Raw genomic sequence first — 21,955 nt, forward strand, 5'->3', positions numbered from 1 at the left:
TAACACATTTGAGAGCAAAAGCACATTTTAATGTCATAGCTAAAATTTCAGGACACTGACTGAGCAATGGTTGTTTCTGACCTTGTACCAGAAGTGCTGTCAGAGGTGGATCCTACACTCAAGTTTCTCTTGAACTGACCTGAGGAATGAACGTGCAAACTAATAATTTTCATAATATTTGCCAAGGGTCAGGCAAGCAGAAGCCATCAACTGCTGTGGGGCCATCTAGGGGTGCCTGCCAAAGGTGCTATTTGAGTAAATCTTAAAAAGTAACTGGAAATTTTTTTCAGGTGGAAATGAGATGCTCTTCAGGAAGAGGTCACAACACTAGTAGAGCTTGGAGACATACTCAAGATCGTTCAGCAGGATAAGGACTGCGGTCTTCAAGCCTTGCTGTGTGTAAGGACTACCCAGGAGGTTTGTCAAAAGCCGATTTCCTCTCTCAGCCCTCTGAGTCTAGGTGAAACTCAGGAATCTGAATGTTAAGAAGCAGCTAGAGTGAATCAAAAACAGTCTCCTGTGTATATCTTTGTGTGTTTGTGGATGTGTGCATGTGTACATATGCTTGGGTGTGTGTTTAGTGTGTGTGTATGTGTTTGTGTGTATGTGGATGTGTTTGAGAGTGGGCAAAGGAAGAAGGAGGCATGGAGCCATGTAGATGGAAAAGTGGTGGGGACAATATTATGTGGAGCTTTAAATGCCCGCCTGAGGAGTTTGGCTGGTGAAGCATACAGTTATTATGAAGCTGTAGACTTCAAAATCCCAAAGAACAGGAAGTCAGTGAAGGAAATATTGACTTTTATCTAAACGGTGTCTTAAGAACTTCAAGTGAAGAGAAGCACGTTCTTTGATCTAAACTACTCTTGTTTGGGCAGCAGTCTCTTCAAAGCCAAAGCTGAAATATTCTTATGGAACCAGGACCTGCGGGTGAAGGGATGAGTAAGTGAGAGTGAGAAGCAGTATCAAGAAATGCAGAAGAAGCAAAGAGACCGCATCAGTAATCTCTCAAATCACTCATTCACTAAATCACTCAACCCACATGTACTGGGGACCTACTATGTGCCAGTCACTGAGCTGGGCTCTGTAGGTGTAGAAATATAGGATTCATTCTTTCCCTTGAGGTGCTCACATTTCAATAGGGCCATAGAGAAATAAACAGACAGTGACAATCCTGTGTGATAAGAGTTACGCATGTGAACTGAGGGAGTGCAAGAAGGGCCACCTAACCCAGAATTGTGTGTGTGTGTGTGTGTGTGTATGAAGGTTTCCTGGAGGAAAACTGAACTCTTGAATTGAGTATTTAAGCATAAATGAAAGTTCTTCTGATAAAGCAAAATGAGGAAAGGCTTTCCAGGCAAAGGAAACATCCTCATAAGAGGTCAAAATTGCCTCTGCACTGTAGGTTGGTGTAGTTGCACCATGTTGTGTGAAATGGTTCCAGATAAATTGGGGAAATTATAATAACAACCCACCCCTATTCAGGTCTTACTATGTGCTAGACACTGTGCCAACAGCTGCACAAGGATTATCTTATTTAATTCTCACAATAATCCTATGAAGTAGATATTGCTATTTTTTTAGGTTTCAGTGAAGAAACTGAAGCCCAATGAGGTTGATAAACTTGCCAAGGGCATAAAACTGATAAGCTGTGGAGCTGGGATTAGAGTTTAGACAATCCTGGGTGATCTTAAAGACCATCTAACATTGCCTCTAGGCACAGTATATAAAGGGTCCTGTATGTCATGTTAGGAGCTTAGGCTTTCTCCTGAGGACAATTAATTGTTAGATGAAATAATCAGATTTTCAGTTTTAAAGACCACTTTGCCCCAGCAAGGATAGTTTGATTGGGGGAGATCAAAATCGGGCTCTGAGACTAATTAGAGGTGGTTGTTATAATTCCAGAGAGACTTGCTAATGCTTGAATTAAGATAGTTTCTCAACGTGGTAGGCAGCCTCTCCGAGGGCCCCCAATGATTTCTGCCTCCTGGTATTAAACTTCCTTATAGAATCCCTTCTCTGTGAGGGTACGCTGGACTTATTGACTTGCTTCTACTGAATAGAGTATGGCAAACGTGATGGGATGTCACCCTCAAGATTAGGTTATACAAAGACTGTTGCTTCAGTCTTGCCTGCACTCTCTCACTCTCTCTTGGACTGCTGCTCTGGAGGCAGCCAGCTGCCATGGTGTGAGGCAGCCCCATGTGGAGGCCCGTGGGAGGGAGCCCGGAAGAGGATCCTCTGAGGCCAGCCACCAGCTTCGTGAATGAGCTTGGAACCAGATCCCTCCCCTTGAGTTGACTGTAGCCCTGGCTGTCACCTTATTGCAGCCTTGCGAAAGACTGAGCAGCAACCACCCAGCTAGGCCTCTCCTTGATTCCTGCCGCGCAGAAACTGTGAGATAATAATTACTCGTTCTTTTCAGTCACTAAGCTTTGGAGTAATGTGTTTCTCAGCAACAGAAAACTAATCCATTAAGAATTGTCACCCTAATCATCATACATCCCACAATCCCCTGGAGACATTTAGTATATATGTGGCAGGTTGACACTGTTTATTTGTGTACAGAATATTATGTAGGAAGATTTTTCCAGGACAATATTACTATTTCTAATTGACAGTAAAGCCCTGATGATTCAAATTGCCTTAGAATAATAAGCTGGTTTTGTCTGCTTTCCTCACAAAATATATTTTTGGTATTTCTGGTGTAATTTTGGAAGATCTGCTAGCGAACCCTCATGCCAGAGAGCATGGTATGAGGTCAGACAACCGGACTGTCATTTCTAGCCTCCACCCAGATTGCCCCTCACTCTGGATATTAAGCCAGCTATTTATCCCATATCTGGGTATATGGACAAAACCACAGGTGATACAATACAGTTGTCATTATAACACGTACTGTAGAGCCAAGTAGGTGACTGTTGAGATATACAGCAAATGCTTTTTGATACAAATGAGATTACATTGCACTCCTATAGCTGGATTTCATGACTATATAGGCTATTTATAATCCTTAAATAACTGCCTTTCATTACGTGTTCTCCCCTAAATAGTTGACACAGAAGACAAATTTAAAATGGAGTCCTTGAAGGCCCCCATCCACCCCTGATGTGTACTTTCTCAGCCCCGTGAGTCATGGGCTGTATGCATACAGTTGGCTCAGATGAGCTGGCACCCCTGAAATTGGAGCAGCTGCACTAAACAATTACCAGGCTCTGACTGAGAAAATTTCCCATGGGGGACAAAGAGCCAGCTGGGCATTGCTGGTGCTTGTCTGGTGGACATTTGTTAGTTTGTATGAACACTGGAATTCCCAGGGCAGCAATCAATGGGTGAAATAATTCAGCCTAGAATACATTAAGCCAGAAAACTGCAACTAGAGAAGCCCGTTTTACGGGGGAACTCTGTGCCCTCAGCAAAGCAAATTGGCAAGCGTTGTCCCGAACATTTAGAACCTGGATGAAGCCTCTGAAGCCTGGCATCTCATTAAAGGAATCTGGTGCCTATTAACAGCATTCAATCCATCAATCCTTAACTTTCTCAGTAACCTGCTGAAATAATGTCCTTTAATTTTCTGGCCAAATTACACTGAATTTTATACACAGAACAAACTTCTAGTGGTAATCTTCCAAGACATATTCATTATACCAGAACCTGTATCAAAATATTAATATTTGCCTGGATTACTGTCAGATAAGAATATCTCAGAGCATGTTAATACATTCAGAAATTCAGAAAAACTCATTATCTTGAAATTCTCATCTGCCTTGTTATAAAGACAGATGCTGAAATGTGGTAATTTTTACAGCAGATTTTATATCTTTAATATATATTTAAAATAAAGGTTATGAATCTTAAACTAATGAAGAGTTTTCTTACCAATTCATTTTAAATTACTTTCATTTTGCTAAGCTATATATCATTTTCTCTGTATCCTTAAGATTATAGATTCATTAGTACTTTTTATTAATACATTTTAAAACATCTTTAAATACAATTAATCTTGAGATAATCCATGATTCGGAGGAGGGTAACCCCTGTACTATCTGGAGTAAATGACAATGGAGAGAACATCATTAGCATTTCCTTTTGAGCAGAAGAAAGAATGCCTTTTCAGAGAATATTTGCCAATTTAAAGCTTCAAAAAAGATCCTGTCGCCACCTCTAGTAGAAACACAGTTTCTCGAATGTTAAAAGTGGTTATGCATATGATTAAGTCCCACATTTGCAATACAAGCTTTTATTATGGTAATAAAAATGTGCATTGGTCAGGAGCAGAAGACGTACCCTTGAACATCATTTATATTTCATTTCCCTCAGGAGTTAAGAAATAGGACTTCTAAGACAGGCTGGCCACATAAACCTTCTCATTCACCGGCACGGATTAAAACTGATTTTCAAAGATAAATTTCCTAACTGCAATGAGAAGAACAAGAAGAGTGAAAGAGAAAAATGGAATTCTTGCTTGGGACTTCAGAACAATTAAAGGCAGTATCTTGAAAGGTTAGGAGCTTACGAGCATTCCTGACATTCTGCAGATTTTCCTGCCATGATATCTCTTTGGGGTTGGGAGCCCTTGGGGTTGGGAGACTAAGGCCCTCCAGGCGTCACAAGGGTTCAGCGTTTAACATGCCCTTGGAAAGTAAAGGAGGAGCCGGCACAGAAAGCAGAGCCAAGCCCCAGGGTTTGTGGAGCACAAAGGGGCCTGGCAGCCTCACCAGCCGTGTTGTTATTCCTTTGACTCTTTTTCCATTTCCAATTCTATCTCCTCTGACAAGCAGACTTGAAGAAAAAGTCAACAGGGTTTTCCCTGTAGGCTTCAGAGATAGGCTAGAGAAGGAAAGATTTTAAATGGAGGAAGTTTTACTTTTTTTTCTGCAGTTGGCAGGCTCTGAGAAAAGCAGCCTGTCACTTCTGTCTTCACAGGGAATAATACTGATACGCATATGAAGCAGAAATATAAATTCCACAACAAAATATTTTGTTCTAATGCTGCCTTATTTTCAGTCTCTAGATACTGGATGAAATCTTCATCTCTTAAAAGCCAATTTTTTCATAGATTTAGGAGGGAATTTGGTGGAAATCTGGCTCCACGTTGCCTCTTCCAACTATGCCATCTCTTCCTATATAGCTATCCATCCGTTCATCCACCCATCTACCAATATGACATTTACTGAACACCTACCATTGTAGTGCATCACACACTGGGAAAGCTATGAGAAACAAAAAAGACAGGCTCTGTCTTCATCGAGTTCACATACTAGTGGGGGAAGGCAGATATAACACAAAGATTTGATTACAATCGTGATATGTGTAATAAATGATAAAAGGAGGCACTGTGAGAGTGTAAAACTAGATGAATTTAGCTTAGTCTGGTGCGGGTAAGGTGGGTAAAGAAGGCATCCTTGAGAAAACGGTGTTTATGCTAGGTATGGTGGTGGCATCTAGAGGTGAGACTAGAGACAGGTGGGGCTCACACACCTGTAATAACCGCCTTGAGGCTCCTAATCATTCCCTGGACCCAGAAACGCAGGCTTCTTCTGGAAGAAGCTATGTCTGTCCCCCATTAATATTCCATCTCTTCCCACTTTGTTGTTCTTTACAGCTTTCGGAGCTTTGGTGGGTTTCCCACGTGGATTATAGTATTGCAGACTTTTAGAGATGGAAGTGAGCCAACAGATTGTCCAGCAAGCAACCATGACCTGCTTGAGGTCACAGAGCGTCATGTGTCACCTCAGTGGTGAACATCTTGTAGATTTAATCTACTTGTTTGGCATACAAAATTTTAAGTTTAATAAGAATTATTTGTAATTAGCACATTCATTCTGGGACTCTTCTAAAGTAATCCTTGAACGTATTATGTTAGTTTCTACTCTCATAGGCCAAATATTTCCTTGATTCACTTTGCAAATTCTCCCCTCCATCCCACCTCAACCCACTGTAGAGAATGCACAGAGCTCTTTCAAACCAGGTTACTATCTGAATTAATTCAAATCCAAAATTGCACAAGTCTGAATGAATTAGGTTTTTAAGGCTTTATTACACATTGTAGTTCCCCACTTGTCAGTCCAATACGAAGCCACAGAATCATGAGTCATGGCAATTTCTGGTGCTAATTTAATTTCAAACCTCCTGCTTGCCTTTGGTTTCAGGTAGGCCCTTGGGCTATTTAAGCTCCTGACCTACTTCAGAGTTTCTTTTATGCTCTGGAATGCAGCACATTTTAGACAGCAGGTTAAACTCTAGAACATTAATCATTGTAGCTCCCTGGGCTTTCCTGGTGCTTTTGAGAAGGAAGCAGAACTGATAGAAACAAAACACAGGGGAAATTTTTATTTTGAAAGCTTCAGATCTCTTCACAGAAATCAGGAGGGAGGGGAGAGAGGTATTTCACTCTAAATGTAGGTAAGTGGGGATGACTCAATTACTGGAAAATGTTATGTTCCTCTAACAGGAATGGGAACATGAGGATCTAAAAGTCTTCTTTTAAATTATATGAAAGGTCATTCAATATCTTAAATTTATTGATAAACTGAATATCAATTACTTGTCTTTTAAAACTAATGCTAATTATTTATTGGCTAAAGGATACCCTTACACACGGATCAAAGGTTTAGTTTTGTGTGATAGGACGATCAGAGCTTGTATTTCTGGTGAAAAGGAAGGCTTATGAACTTTATATATTCTTGTGGGTTCCAAGCAAGCATATTTATTTATGACAGCAATGATCAGTACCCAACGCACAGCTCAAAACTCAACTGAACGAGCAATTAGCTTTCACAATTCAAGCGTACATCAAGTCATATTACATATTTTGCTACCTGTTCAATTTTTATAGATTGGAAATGAAATTTGTGTGTATACTCATAGGATAAATAAGCACCCAAGGGCATTCATCTGAGGGAACTCAAAAGGAAAAAGGATAATTTGGTATGGAGATAAAAAGTGCAAGGTGATAATGGCAACTTTTTGGAGACGAAGAGCTCTGTTCTTGTGTAATTGCTTCTGACTCCCCTTGCCGGGCCTTGGCTCAGCCTTAGCCTCATTTTACAGCACCCTCTCCACTATTCCAAATGCTGCTCATCACTCAACGCCCAGAACAGGTCATCTCTTTTCCATGAAGTTTCTCCTAACCATGCAGATATAACCTTTACCTGAATGAAAATATAGTCTGGCCCATACTTTAGTTAAACACAGCTCTCTAGTATTTACTAATTATGTAATATATTAGAAATAGTCTCCCTACCTAAATTCATCAGGGAAAGTCACTGTTGTATACTGCTTGTGCACAGCGGGTAGACAGTGCCTTGTGTCATAGATACAGAATAAATGATGTCCCCAAAGGATAGAGAAACTTGAGAAACAACATTAAGGAATCGTGTGTGTGTGTGTGTGTGTTGCGTATGTGTGTGTTGTGAAGACTGTTCCTACTTGTATGATGACTGAAGTAGAGACTGGAATCAGATCTCAAGAGCAAAAAAATACATTTTTACCTACCTGGGAATGCCTCTGGAGAGGCCGTGATAGCATCCCTGCTAATGCCCTTTTTAAAGTTCTATGAATTCCTGACTTTTCATCTTTCTTAGAATGGAAATAAGTGCAGGCTGATCCTCAAGATAGAGAGACGGAATTTATTTTAACTTCTACTTCATGACAATGTCATCTTAGATTTTATTTGAAGGGATTGCAAATGTAGCCCGATATTCTATGAAGAACGATTTTGCCAAGGAGACTATAATTTCTCAAGAGTTTAATGAAGCTATTTCAAGACCTTAGGAGAGGAAAAAAAAAATTCTAATTGAAGGCAGGTATTAGATTAAGCTATAAAAAATGGAGTTCTGATTAGTTAATATAAGAATTCTGTTTTTTTTTTAAATCTAGGTTTATTAAAATGCTACTATTTCAAATAGACACCTGTGCTGTATGCATTTTTCTTAGTTTTCCTGACCAATTACTACATGGAAAATGGTTCAGTCTACAGTAAACATAGGAAGCCCTCACATTCATAAATTTATTTTGAATCACAATTAATGTTTCTTCTTCAGGAGAAGCCTGTTTTATGGAGCCCCTAACTCTTTCTGAAGGTGCAGAAAGAGGAATGATGACAGCAATGGTTGTACCTGAGGAGAGCAGAGTGGCAGGAAATGCGGGAGGATACAGATAGAACCAGAAGGCCTGCGTCTTAAAAACATCTTCTCTTTCGACTGCCATCCCTTCACCTCCCTCTGCCATGCTTCCATCAATAAAAGATTCATTTGAGTTAATGAACTTCTCCTTTAAGATGCAAATATATCCTAGTGAGAACAAAACTCCTGGATTTTCATGCAGCTTTTTATATGAAATACTCTAATCAAGTTAGCAACATTCAGAAAACATGGATTTTTATTACAATGAGAAGAACTGAGGGAATTTATTTTTAAACAAACTCTTTATAATTTTATGTATTACTTTAGAACATTTGGATAATCAGATAGTCATCCATGATATGGAGGGAGAATTATTGAGTTGAATATAGACCAAGTAGAATGGTCTACCTCACAGAACAAGAAGTTACTAGGTTTAAAAATGTCTGTGCTAATGTTTGTGCGCCTTGCACCCTCACTGTCATGCCTCTAGCTGGCTAGCATCCTCTATTTTCTCACCTCCTTCCTGTTTCAAGGTAGGTATTGCCTCCTTTGACAACTCCAGACTAGGTTAAATGCCCCTTCTGTGTTCACAGATTACTCCTTACTCTATAATATAACCTTTATTACACTTTGAGATGGGTTCTGTTAATCTTTGTATCTTTGCCTACTTGACTAGAGGGCAGGGATGTGTTACCATTGTAACCAGACTTTCTAACACAGTATCCTGTCATAGTAGGCATGCCATACAAATCTGGAGAATGAGAGAATTGTTAGCTATTTTGCCTTGGTCCTAACACTACACATTTAGTTAGTGCCTACAACAAGGAAGATATTATTCCTACTTGAATCCTAATTAGGGATCTAAGACAAAGAAAGATCAGACAATGTAGTCAAGAACATTGGCAGTATTAAGTGAAGGGAGCTGGAAGTTGAATCCAGGTGACATTCTCTCATCTCCATTTGGAAGCTAAAGATATCAGAGTCTCAACCTCTTACAGTTCAGCCCAGGCTGGAACTCAGAATGCTAAATGAGTGGACATATGAGGTCCTTATTCCTTCTTACCAAAGAAATATTATCAGAAGTTAGAATCTTCTCTTTGAGCGTCAAGAATGTACTGTATGAAATGGCATTTTATTTAGCCTGGTTACAATTGATGAGTGAGCATTATGCTAGGTTCTTTGGGACATATTTTAAGAAGATGTTATAATCCTATTTCTCAAGACAAAGTTACAAAGATGAAAGAAACTCATTACACATGCACACATACACACAAATTATCTATCTATCTGTCTGTCTGTCTCTATCTATCTACCTACCTATCTATCTATTATCTATCTACTGTCTAGCTATCATTTATCCATCTACCAAGAGATAGAAAGCAACATGGAAATAAACTGTTTAGTTGCGTGAGAAAAGACCAAATATCCTTAGAATTTAAGGATGGGAGAGGTCAATGCAAGCTGGGAAAGGCTTCAAATTTACCTGGAGATGCTATGGATCTCAGAAATGGTTAGGATTTGATATTCTGAGAAAAGAATGGCAATTAGAAATTCTAGGGACCACTGTGATCAAATGTTAAGGACTTATAAGCAGGACAATTGGCACTTAAAAGACACTGTTTGCCCAGAGCAGACAGTATGTGCTGGTGCAGAGTGAGAATACAAGAGGCAGGGAAGGGGGAAAGCATGCATAGTTAAGAGCGCTTTGGGGAGAGGAAATATTCACATGTCTTCTGTAATGTGTATGTGTGTATATCTGTTTTCTGGGAAGATGAGAACAGTTGATTCCAAAGGATGTGTTAAAGTGAGTCCATGTGAATTCTAGTGCAAAGAAGGAATTAACCCATTAAAACAGAATTTTCTCTCTAAGATAGGGTTGGGAATAACTGTTTCAAACAATGCCAGTACTTTTAAATAGCTACATTAAGCTCACTGGTTGAACCAGAATCAAGGTGTGTAGCAGGTCCCTGAGGTTAAGCATTAAGCCAAAGCAAGAGAAGAGAATGATATTATTGATCTCTGCTGCTTTCCACAGCTACAGAACTTTGGGAAATTGAAAATGTTGCAGAAGCAGGTTCTCTTAACCTTTATAGATTAATCAGGAATCTTTCTTTCCTCTACTGGATAACTACACTAAAATAAATGTTTCCCTGCGAACTTCAAAGTCTATTCTTAATGTTTTTTGGAACACAAACCGAATGTCAAGTGCCAACTGAATGTAATTATATCCCAACTATTAGCAGGTTAATTTCACATGTTGTAACTAAAACTTCCTGGAACTGTTATGAACCAGTAATTGTGTTCCGGGTTTATTCTCAAGAGCTGAATGTGGGTAAAGACTCCTATTAATAAGGAATTAACTCTTTATAAGCTATGGAAATAAAAATAGACTGCACAAAAACTAAAGTATATTTCTGATCTTAATATCCTCTCAATTTTCACTCTTGAATTTCATAAATTTTAAAATATCTAATTTAATATTCCATATGAGTCGGTAACAGAGATGTGTATGTTAAATACATAGAAAATATTTTTAAAAGTCTTACCTTAAAACCAATCCTTTCAAAATTTTACATTATAAGCTCTTGGAATACTGTGAACCAGAGGCCACGCTGGCTAAATCAGGTTATTTTCTTCACTATGAGACATGCATGTCTGTATTTTGCTGTATAGTCTTTTGATATGGATTTCAATTTTACATACGATGAAAGATGGATTCTGCAATGTAGAATTACTGTTCTTGACAACATTTAAGAATCTTATTTTCAGTGATAAAAATAATTTCTGAAGAAACAGAAGTTCACGGTTTTCTCTGTTGCTTTTTTTATGTTCTTGTATATTGTGTCTCTCCTTGACAATTAATATAAATTCTACATTTGAACCTCTTGGTACAAAAGTAGCATCAGATTCTTTTTTCTGAGAATATTTTCAGAACGAATGAGTAATAGCCTAAATTTTAGTGACTGTGTTAAAAAAAAAAAGTTAAGTTTACTTTCCCGCAAAGTTAATTTTCTGTCTATTCTTGAGGCAGATAGTAGAAAACTTATCTTCAAGAATGTAGCCTGTTTGATTACTTGGTTTTAGCTGGTTATGGAAACTGACTTGTGCCAGCACTCTGTGCTTCTTGAGCCGTGTGTCTTGTGGAGAAGAGGATTGGGGCTTGGAGGAGTTGGACCAGGAGGCCAATGGATGATGGAATTCTGGGACTCTGCAGTTTCGATGGAAAAGAAAGGATACAGGAATTAAAATGGCCAAGTGGGAGTGCCAAGTGGAAAAACCACTAGACTCCAAGTCCATATTTGGGGATTCTAGTCTCAGGTGCGCAGTTGACAACTTGTGGGACTCTGGATAATTCACTTAACTCAAAATTCTCTGTAAGAATAAGGACTTGATGAGCAGAATCAATTAAGACGTTTAAGTAGTTTTGGTAAAAGAAAGCACAGAATAAATAGTGGAACTAGAGCAAAGTTGAGAGTGCCTGACCCTTTCAGGTTCTTGAAAACATATGCACACACATATACACACACATACACACTCTCTTAAGAGAAAGCCCATCTATAAAGCCACTTAGAATGAAGCTGGTCTTACTGAATGTGGAGATGGTGTGGAGGTCCCAATGCTTCATCCTGCTTATAGGTACCTACTACTCAAACGAGCACATATTTCAAAACTATTGGAACAATTGCATTGAGAGCTTTATATTTTGTAAAAGAGATTTCCTTGAAAACAGCATCAGAGTATTTCTCTCTATTACGTTCTTTATCGCTGTAGCAATAACATGGTGAAGAAACCAGAGAGACTACAACCGTCAGGATGAACCTTAATCTATCCATGTAATATGTGATAATTCTTTCCTTCACAGTTTGATATGCCGGAGAAGATCATTGCATGGGAATGAAATAGGAACTAAGGAATCTGTGTCTGCTGTTTTCCCTGAACTTAAAAAAAACAGAGTTTGAAGATTCAGGATGGAACAAAACTGCCTCCAAGTTGAGATTCCTTCTACCTCCTTGCACACTGATCTTTTCCCCTCTCTACCTTACTGATTCTAAAGGAGTAGTTTGATTTCAAAATGCGGACAAATTTAGGGAAATTTGTGTAAGAAACATATTCAAAAATCTTAAAATGACTAATCAGAAGTCTGAGCTGAGGGTTATTTTAGTTTATTATATAACACAAAATAATTCTAAAATGCAAAATTATGATAAAGATCTCTCTCTTTTTAATATCCAGTAGTTTTAACATTTCTTTAGTTTCCATTCACTTTCAAGTACTAGGTTATGTAGAATGGACAATAATACTTATTCTTTGGGAAACACTTTTAATTTTAAATTAAAACTGAAATTTCATGCTTGCAGTTGACCATTTACTAGAATTAGAGTACTCTGTCTATCAGGATTTATTCATCCATTTCTATGGAAGGATATGTAGGAAAGAGAAATAAGTCCTTCTTCACTGAAAACACAAAGTAGGCTGGTAGGATCTGATGATGGTGGGAAAAACAAAGAGAGGGAATGAGAAGTAATATAGTAGTCAATTTTGGAAGTATTTCAGGTGCCTGCAGGGAGGAAAATTTAGGGGCCTGAAATCACTATTTTCCAATACCAAGTCATGAATAATGGATATTGCTATGGGCATAATTTACAAATGACAGCTTATCATCGGAAACAGGATTGTACAGCTCAACTGACGGCTGCCAGTCAACCAAGAAACAGCCCTAGAATGTTTCTATTACATTCTGTTTTTCTTTTGACTTACTTCACTCAATTTCACCTGTTGTTGTTGCTGTGACCTGAAAAGTAAGATTGTATTTCTAATAATGGCATGGGGATTCGTCAGCTTGATTCTTCACTTCAAATGTGAGAGGGATAACTAGGCACCAGAGACTAGACCTGGCTGCAGACCATTTTGAATATTTTCTGCCACATCGGAAAAGGAGGACTGAGAGACCAACAGGACATAGAGGAGCTGAGGAAGTATGGAAAACAGCATGGTTATGTGACCTGGTTATCCTGGTTCACCTCTCGCCACAGGCTACCTCATCTCTGTCTCTACCATTAAAGTGATATCATTAGTACCACCAACCTCAGGACATCGGGACAAGAGACAGAAAAAGAAGGTTCTCCATTCTTGACTCGATGGCTACTAAAATACGGCATAAGGTCAGCTTTAACTATGGTACTCTCAGAAGAAAGACAGACACTTTTTAATTCTCTTCTCCATGACCCTGTGTCCTACAGTATTCCCATTTTTACTTAAGTGATTCTAAAGGAGTAGGCTTCAAAATACAGATGTACTTGTCACAGATATATTTAAAACGGAAAAGGAAATATAGATGATATTTAAAACAGAGAAGGAAATATGGATGGTATTTTCTCCAGCTCATCTAAGCTGAGTTTATATTTGGCACATGGTTAGAAGAGAAATTTAAGTGGACTTCACGAAAACAAGGAGGGAAAATGTACTTCCTGTTAGGTACTACCTCCTTCCCACCACTGTTACTTCAGGCCTATCCCAACCTTTTTCCTTTTAAAAGTTTTCAAATTTCTAACACATCCGTGTTTGAGTTGAGCATACGGTGCTCTCAGTTACCTGTGAAAAGGCATTTGTCTAGGTCAGTATTTCCTAAAGCGTCTTTTCTCAAATATGAGTTCTTCAGAATATCAATAGGTGTTATACATAAACAAATTGATAATTAAAAATGGGTTTTATCACCAAAAAAATTTCAAAGCTTATTGAGTAAGGTGAAGTTTTATAGATTTCTTTAATTCAGGACTTCTCAGAATTTTTTCTTTTTTACTGAGGAAGATTAGCCCTGAGCTAACATCTATTCCAATCTTTCTCCACTTATATGTGGGTTACCGCCCCAGCATGGCTGATGAGTGGTGTAGGTCCACATCCAGGATCCCAACCTGTGAACCCAGGCTGCCCAAGTGGAGCATGCTGAACTTGACCATGGGGCTGGCCCCAAGGACTTCTCAGAACTTTCAGTGTACTTATTTGCCATGTTAATTTCTGGGGGCAGGAGAAGGTATTATTTGACTAAGAAAATTTTCTTCTAGGCAACATCTGTGAGACCAGTGTCATGAAGAAGATACTTTGGAGCACTCCGGCCTAGGCAAACTCTCTCTTTTTTTTTTTTTTTGAGGAAGATTAGCCCTAAGCTAACTGCTGCCAATCCTCCTCTTTCTTTCTGAGGAAGACTGGCCCTGAGCTAACATCTGTGCCCATCTTCCTCTACTTTATATGTGGGACGCCTGCCACAGCATGGCTTGCCAAGCGGTGCTATGTCTGCACCCTAAATCTGAACTGGAGAACCCCGGGCCCCCAAAGCAGAACGTGTGAACTTAACTGCTGCGCTACCGGATTGGCCCCAGTCAAACTCTCTTAAATGAAGATTGTTTCTTAGAGGATTTGCACAGTAGTTCCATATGGCAGTACCTCTCCCTGGACTCAGTAGCTCCCACATGAAAGTAAGCCTATTTCTCCAATGTGAATTGTATAAATAAGAATTAATGTCTTTTTTTAAATAAAAGTATTTTAATTAAAACATCGTAAGAATATATAACTGAACCAATGATCTCATTAAGAAATCTACAAAAAGAGCTACAATCTACAATAACAAAGAAGAAACAAAACCTAAGTCTCTACGAGGTTCTCTTTCCAGCTTTCTTACCTGCACTATGAGAGGGCTGGGCTACATCCACGTTTCCCAAATTTTCCTGTTCTTAAAAATATGGCAGTAGAGGTTGCAAACGGAATGGGGCTTGTTAAAAATTCAGAATCCTCAGGTTCCATTGAAACTTTTTGAATTTCCAGGGGGTGGGAGGACAATGAGAGAGAGAGAAGTGTTCCAGATGATTCCTTTGATCAGGAAGTTAAAAAAAAAAAAAGCTAGAAGAGGGGCTGGTTCTGTGATGCAGTGGTTAAGTTGGACGCTCTCCACTTTGGTGGGCTTGGTTTGGTGACCCAGCATGGACATACACCACTCGCCAGTGGTCATGCTGTGGCAGCTACCCACATACAAAATAGAGGAAGATTGGAACAGATGTTAGCTCAGGGTGAATCTTCCTCAGCAAAAAAAAAAAAACAAACAAACAAACAAGAAAACCCTGAGGAAGATCATATTTAAGGGTCTTTTGAATTTTAAAATTTTATGAAGATTAACTGATTTTTAAAATATTACTGTTTTATTGAAGTCATAATAGTTTATAATATTGTAAAATTTCAGTTGTACATTATCAGTCACCACATATATGTGCCCCTTTACCCCTTATGCCCACCCCCAAACCCCTTCCCCTTCGTAACCACCAATCTGGTTTTCTTTGTCCATGTGTTTGGAAGATTAACTGCTTTTTAATAACTTCCTTTGCAGTAACTGAGTTTTAGAGGATTATCTAACGACATATTTTCCATTATAAATGTGATTGGCACAATACAGAGAAGTAGAACTAGAAGCGAAAATACATTACCCACAATTCTACCACCCAGGTAACCAATGGGATCTTTTATTGTATTTTATTTTATTTTCTTATTTGGGATTTCCTTCTAAGTAAGATGCCACGGTTGAATTCACTTCCTAACACAAGAAATGGTTCACAACCACTTAACATTACAAGACCTTGGGCTGCTTGGGATGTGACAATGCCATGTCTTCTCTGGAATTTCTATATCTGATAAAAATCCTTTGCCTAATTCCAATCCTGTGGAACACGAACAATTTGCTGCTTCTGTCCACCCTCATTGGGCAACCCATATTGACCCGTGTTTGCCCCCATCCCTAGGCAATGAGGGCAAATGAGCAAAGGAACTCCTTGCAGTGCTTCCCTTCTGGCCCTGGGTCTGACTTTAACCCCAGACATGCGCTACCTGAGCGGATAAACACCGAACTATGTTGGCAACAGATAATCTGCAATCTCATGAGTTCTGGTTGCCATAGCAACCAGGCTATTGGTATGTGCACTAAATTATTTTTACCTGTTTCTTCTAACCACTTGTATTTTACTTCTTTACTTCAAGCATCTATTTTCAACCTGGTTTCTTTGGCAGACAAAACTTTTAAAGGAGGAGATTTTTTTTCTCCTTTCATTTTAAAATGTGTGATGAATGTACAAAACCAAACAGGTGCTTTTTAAAAACAGTTACCCAGAAATGCTTGTCCTATAAGCTATGGCTCTTAGTCAGTGGCTACTAGGGTTTCATATTGGTGTTATTACTTCATTATGTAAAGTATGGAGAAGTATGTTGAACTAATTAAGATGTTTTAAATTGAAGTAAAACTTTAGAGTATGTCAGCAAGTGATGATCAATTTTCACATGCATATAGTATTTAGTGAAAACAGATAGAAAGTTAATTTGCTGCTTTTTTTTTTTTTTGGTGAGGAAGATTGGCCCTGAACTGTTATCTGTTGCCAATCTTCCTCTTTCTGCTTGAGCAAGATTGTCCCTGGGCTAACATCTGTGCCAATCTTCTATTTGTATGTGGGATGCTGCCACAGCATGGCTTGATAAGCAGTGTGTAGGTCCATGCCCAGGATCCGAACCCATGAATCCCAGGCAGCTGCATTGGAGCACGTGAACTTAATCACTATGCCACTGGGCCGGCCCCAAATTGTTGCTTTTTTAAATTACACCCACACTCTTCCCTTTTCAAAATAGTGAACATCCTTACTTAACATTTAATATATATATGTAGCATACAGCATGCTTGCAGTAGTCAATTGTTACTTAAATGTCTATAGTTACTTTTTATCTTTTCCTCATCATTGAATAGATTACAGAATAAATTTATTTGCCCATAGACTACTAGAAAACATAATCCAGGATCTCAAAGATCAAAGCTTTGTATTCAATCAAAGGCCCTTGAAAGCAAGGACTTTGACATACATTGTTGCATCACCTTTTCACATAACACTTTGACTTAATGTTTAATAAGCACTCACAAATATTGAGTCCACAACTATCCCAATAAATGTGCTTTACTGCTACTTGCAGCATCCATATATATTGGTTTTCATTTCAATTTGCATGTGTAGACACAGACTAAATCCATAATATGGGGAAAACATTGGATGGGATTTCTGTTTTACCGAACCAAATTTGCTGGTATTCTATAAATAACAGTAAGATAATGGATGCAAAACTAATGTCATATTAAATTGGAAGTGTTCAGAGGCAATTTTGGATTCCTGCATTGCATTTCAAATTTAATTTGGAATTTCGTGATTATTACTATTTCTGGCAGTTCAAGATGATCTGTACAGTTTTATTGAGGTTTGCATGATATTTATATTAGTTTAGGCAAGAAATGAAGTTTAGGAAAACATTTAAATCATATTGTAGAAGTATTGTGAATTTTGATTTCTGTAATTTCAAGAGTGAACAATCAATAAGGTTTTATAAAAATAAACCATTGAAAAATAGATCCCTTAATTAAGTGTAATTTTTAATTCATGACTGTGATATTGTGATTTATAAGAAGAAATACATATTTGTTTTTTGTCCCTGTTCCTGGGACAGAGCTCTTAAAGCCTTGATTTATTAATTTCCTAAGGGATAAGAGCAATAAAGGTATTTTTTGTTATGTTAAGGAGGTGACTTTTGGAAAGGCCCTAGGTCACCTAAGGATGGAAGCTGGTCAACAGAGGAACCAACCACGGGATTAGAGAGTTGGAAATTTTAGTCTCACCCCCCAACTTCAACTTCTGGGGACAGGAGACGTGTTGGAAGTTGTAGTGATTGCTGATGGCCAATGAATTCCTCAAGCACGCCCACGTAATGAAGCCTGCATCAAAACCCAAAAGGCGGGGTTGGGGAGCTCCTGGGTAGGCGAACATGTGGAGATGCTGGGAGAGGGCATGGCATCTCTGCACCCCTCACCCCATACTTCGCCCTATGCATCTCTCCCATCTGGCTGTTCTTGAGTTATAGCTTTTTATAATAAACTGGCAAACATAAGTAAATGCTTCTCTGAGTTCTATGAGCCACTCTAGCAGATCAATCAAACCCAGGGAGGAAGTTGTAGGAGCCTCCAATTTATGGCCAGCCTGTCAGAAGCACAAGTGACAACCGGGACTTGTGATTGGTGTCTGAAGTGGGGGGCAGTCTTGTGAAATTGAGCTCTTAATTTGTGAAATCTCATGCTATCTCTGGTAGATAGTGTCAAAATTAATTGAATTGTAGGACACCCAGCAGGTGTCAGAATCTGAATTGGAGTCCGAATTATAATGACATTACTACTGAAAATTATTGCTACACATAAAACCACTTTTAATTTGTAGTTGTGTCTGGAAGATACTTTTTAATACTGCCATTGAAGAAAGTTTAGGACTAAGTTTACCCAATTCGAGGGAAACTAAAGAAAGTGTTAAGAAAGTTTTTACTATTAAGCCTGAGATACGTAATTTTTTTAGCTTTATTGAAGTGTAATTGATATACGAAAATTGCACACATTTATAATTTTAAACATTAGCTAATAAAATGAAATCAACACTATCTCTCCATTATAAATCAGTCTTCATTTCTAAAGAAATACTGAATTACAAATATTGTTTTGGATCTCTGTCAAAGCAAGTATAAACTGAAAGCCTTGGAATCACATGAAGAAATGATGTGCGTGTTTACAATGGACAAAGTTCAGCAGAAAATAGAAAGCCGTAATATTTGAGCTCTTCTTTATGTCAGTAACAGGAGTAGAATTTTGCTTTTCCTGCAACTGAGTGGCATGCCACTAACAAAAAACAAAATCCCTCCAGCCCAGTCTAAAGTTAGTTACAAAGATGAGATATAAACTTAAACAAAAGATAAGGCTGAAATGAAGCTCCCTTGTTAAGGATGTTTTTTTCAACTTTTGAAGAGTTTTGGAGAAAATCTACCACATTCTTTTCCCTATTTCTGTAGACTCACTTTTTTGATAAGTTACTACTAAGCTTTCAGATTAAGACTTCTGGCTGTACGGCCAAATGTTACAAGGATATCCAAATGCCATGCTGACTTTTGAGTAGATTTAGGAGACCAACGGGAAAACAAAACAGAATCATGGAAAGGGTGTACTAGGGAGATTAAGAATTTTCACTTTTGGATCTTCGACAAAGGAGCTGAGGGCCTACAATGGAGAAAAGAAAGTCTTTTCAACAAATGGTGCTGGGAAAACTGGAAAGCCACATGTAAAAGAATGAAAATTGACCATTCTTTTTCACCATTCACCAAAATAAACGCAAAATGGATCAAAGACCTAAAGGTGAGACCTGAAACCATAAGGCTTTTAGAAGAAAACGTAGGCAGTACACTCTTTGACATCAGTATTAAAAGGATCTTTTCAGACACCATGCCTTCTCAGAGAAGGGAAACAATAGAAAGAATAAACAAATGGGACTTCATCAGACTAAAGAGCTTCTTCAGGGCAAATGAAAACAGGACTGAAACAAAAAAACAACCCACTAACTGGGAAAAAACATTTGCAAGTCACATATTGGACAAAGGCTTAATATCCATAATATATAAAGAACACTCACAACTCAACAACAAAAAATCAAACAACCCAATCAAAAAATGGGCTGGAGACATGGACAGACATTTCTCCAAAGAAGATATACGGATGGCCAATAGGCAAGTGAAAAGATGCTCATCATCGCTGATCATCAGGGAAATGCAAATCAAAACTACACTAAGATATCACCTTACACCCATTAGAATGACAAAAATATCTAAAACTAATAGTAACAAATGTTGCAGAGGTTTCGGAGAAAAAGGAACCCTCATACACTGCTGGTGGGAATGCAAACTGATGCAGCCACTATGGAAAACAGTATTGAGATTCCTCAAAAAATTAAAAATAGAACTACCATATGATCCAGCCATCCCACTACTGGGTATCTATCCAAAGAGCTTGAAGTCAGCAATCCCAAAAGTCCTATGTACCCCAATGTTCATTGTAGCATTATTTACAATAGCCAAGACGTGGAAGCAACCTAAGTGCCCATCAACAGACGAATAGATAAAGAAGATGTGGTACATATATACAATGGAATACTACTCAGCTGCAAAACAGAACAAAATCATTCCATTTGCAATAACATGGATGGACCTTGAGGGAATTATGTTAAGTGAAATAAGCCAGCTAGAGAAGGATAATCTGTGTATGACTCTACTCATATGAGGAATTTAAAAATGTGGACTAAGGACAGTTTAGTGGATAGCAGGGGAAAGGTGGGGTGGGGGGTGGGCACAAAGGGTGAAGTGGTGCACCTACAACACGAATGACAAACATTAATGTAAAACTGAAATTTCACAAGATTGTAACCTACCATTAACTCAATTGAAAAAAAAAAAAAGAATTTCACTTTTGGGACCTGGACCAGTGGTGTAGTGGTTAAGTTCGTGCACTCAGCTTTGGCGGCCCAGGGTTTGCAAGTTCCCGGGCATGGACCTACACACAACTCATCAAGCCATGCCGTGGTGGCATCCCACATACAAAATAGAGGACGATTGGCACAGATGTTAGCTCAGGGACAATCTTCCTCACCAAAAAAAAAAAAGAGAGAGAATTTCACTTTTGGAGTCCAATGACTTCAGTTTGAAGGTTACTTCCACTATTTCCTATGTGGCCTGGGCAAGTTGCTTCCTTCTTCTAAGCTTGATTCCTCCTCTATGAAATGGATATGATAATAATAGTACCAACTCATAGGACTGTTATGTGGATTAAAACTGATAATCCATTAAACCCTTTAGCATATAGCCTGGCACACAGTAAATGATCAACTTACTGTGTCAATTGTAAATTGTAAAATTGTAAATTGTAAAAAATGTCAGCTATTAGTAGATCTATCCTAATTCTATTTTCATGCCAATAATATACTTAAAAGAATCCTAAATAATGGGAATCTATTCTGGCTTTAAAGTTCTTTGTAGATTTCAAGATTCTATGACAAATATCTTTCTTATGACCTGAGTCTCTGTGATTACTCCTAAAACTAATTTTCTTGAGAACTCTCCTTAGTGAAACTATAGGAAAACTATACTTGTGGACTAGTAGTAAATCCCTTTCCCAACATCACTTCTCCAGATTAAAATCTTCTGATTCATTTAAGTCCCTTCCTATATCTTATTATCTGATGATCACGATATGGGTTTCTATTAAACTCACCAAAACGTTCCTCTTAAGTAACAAAGTAATAAGTTGTATTTGACCAGTACTTAAGCTAAAGGAACTCAAACTACCTTTAGTTTCCTAATATGATCTTGTAGCATTTGTTACATTAGCACTTGTAAATCCTATTATTATATATTGTTGTATTGTGTTTCTCCTAGTAGTTTATAACCTCTTGAGTACTGGTACTAGGTTCTATACTTCTGAGCCTCTAGCGCCTACCCAGCACATAATGAGCATTCAATAAGTGTGTATGTGTGTGTGTGAGATGCCGTTAGTCTGAATGCCTATCTTCAGCTTTACAATGAGCCACTGTTGTTTTGTTCTCCTTCCTTACAGCCTCTCCTCCCCACTGCGTTTTTCGGATGTAGTCATCAGTCAAAGGGCTACACTTCTTCCACCATTAGGATGAGCACAGGACTCAAGTTGGCCAATCAGAGTCCACTTTCTTGGGAATGATATGGACACTGGAGGAGAGAAAGCCCTTCTCATCAGATGACCAACTGTGAGCATTATGTGAGACGTAAGGGTCAAAGGGTCTTGCTTCAATCAGATGTGCAGGGAAGTCACTACAGAAGAAAGCATGGCTGAGAGAGGGAGAGAGTGTCATCAGCTGTTCAAACAATGAATGCAGCTATGGCCCAAAGCAGATCTGCCCCTGCACTTCTCAGTTATGTGACTCAAT

At 38.5% G+C, this 21,955-nt stretch overlaps 1 protein-coding gene across 2 annotated transcripts in view; it reads right to left on the minus strand.

Moving 5' to 3' along the window:
- KCNH7 (potassium voltage-gated channel subfamily H member 7) overlaps nt 1-21,955 on the minus strand; it is a 475,858-nt gene that overhangs the window by 100,209 nt on the left and 353,694 nt on the right. The gene's annotated exons all lie outside the window — the stretch shown is intronic.

The sequence above is a fragment of the Equus asinus genome, chromosome 4 (assembly GCF_041296235.1).
Source record: "Equus asinus isolate D_3611 breed Donkey chromosome 4, EquAss-T2T_v2, whole genome shotgun sequence".
Lineage (NCBI taxonomy): Eukaryota > Metazoa > Chordata > Mammalia > Perissodactyla > Equidae > Equus > Equus asinus.